Below are 1,735 nucleotides of genomic sequence, written 5' to 3' on the forward strand. Positions count from 1 at the left end.
ACACACACACATCCTCACTTACTGCCAAGCTGTCTAATCCTCTGCATGTGCACCATCTCCTCCACTTTTTCCCCTCCTCTTTTCAACATCCTTACACAATACAGAAGAGTTGCACTCGGGTTACACGTTCAGGTTGGACCTCTCGATTGCTCCCCAGGGCTGTTGGGAAGAGAAGAAGTGGAGGAGGGGTGGGGGAGAAAAGAAGAGGAGATGATGGAAGGAAGGCCCACAATAACAGTCTGTTTCCTCGCATGTTGGGGCCTGCAGCCTAACCTACTGCACCTGTTGTGGAGGCTCACACTAACCGGAGAGCGATATGTGTGTCGGGGGGTGTCGGGTGTAGGATGTATGGAGGTCTGGGTGGTGATCTAGTGTGGCACCTGTATCGTGACCCAATGCCAGCTGGCAAGAGGCCAGGCCTGGACGCAACTCAATGCACTCACACTCTTTGTGCACTTGACGACCCCTGTAGCCTCCTGCTAACCCTGTGTGCTTACGTGTATGTGTGTGTGTTTGTGTGGTGTGTGCCCCCTTTCCACCCCCACCTGCCCATTCTCGCTGGGTAATTGGGTAAGTGTGTAATAAGGTTGGTCATGGGTATCTGCGACCAGGCTGGGGTAAATGTGACCCAGTCAGCACCACCATTTGTGGAATAACGGAGGATCTGTTTATGATTTGGGGAGTGCTGTGTGGGACGGAGGGCGTCAGTGGAGCTGCGGTAGCAATCACATTTAATTTTGGTTCAAGCTGCAGGATTGTAATATGAATCACACACATCCCCCATTTTATTGGTTTCGGTATAATCACGCATTGTTGAAATGTGTTTAATTTAACAGCCTCAGCAGTAATTCACATATTATAGCTTGTCGTAATTGTTTTGAAAACCTAAAATTAAGAGAATGGGACTTTATGACACTTAAGGTTTGGTGGCTAACAGTGCATATACTCCCACTCATCCCTCTTCATACACCAACACAATTGTCTGACAGCAGCATTGTAGAGCCCCCTTGGCCAGAAATATGATCTTTTAAAGTTTCCGTTGAGATCAGCCTGTCTTGCCAATGTTCCTCAGGGGATTGAAGCCCCCAATGGTTCACTGTAGCCGTCACTTCAGACAAGGAGCTGAACAGTCTCCTTTTGGTTGCATCGCATTTTGCCATCTTGATGACAGGTTTTCAACGCAGTCTTCCTAGTTTTCTCTCGGGGAACGCTCTGTATCCGTCTCATCCATTATTACAAGAGGGGGATTTAGTGAGACAGCTCTCTATCTTTCCCTTTCTCTCTAACTCTCTTCTGATTGGCCTATTAGTGAGGTTGTGTGACCACATCATCAAGAGCAGTGAGCATAGCGTAGAGCTTATTATCCCTCATTGCCTCCGCCAGGAACAGGAAATTAACTAAGCAAGGCTAGAGGCTGTTCGAGGGCATGTATTCACCAGGGGGTTTGCACTTGAGCGATTACTTTTTATACCAACTAACCAAAACACAATTACACAATTCCCTTAACTACATAGTGCATTTGTATAAAAGGTTGCAGTTGGTTTTGATATGTTGAGGTAAGGTTTTTTTTTTTTGATGTGGCTTATTTTCTAGATCTTGTCTGATTTGATGAGTTTTGTTTACGTTTCAGAGAATATGTACCATTGTTACCTGGGCTATCAGCTGTCAGACAGACGCCTGAGATGATTGACAGCCTCTGACAGGAAGTTAGTGGGCAGCCTGGCAAAGCTGCACT

Source organism: Etheostoma spectabile, chromosome 20 (genome assembly GCF_008692095.1).
Source record: "Etheostoma spectabile isolate EspeVRDwgs_2016 chromosome 20, UIUC_Espe_1.0, whole genome shotgun sequence".
Taxonomy (NCBI): Eukaryota; Metazoa; Chordata; class Actinopteri; order Perciformes; family Percidae; genus Etheostoma; species Etheostoma spectabile.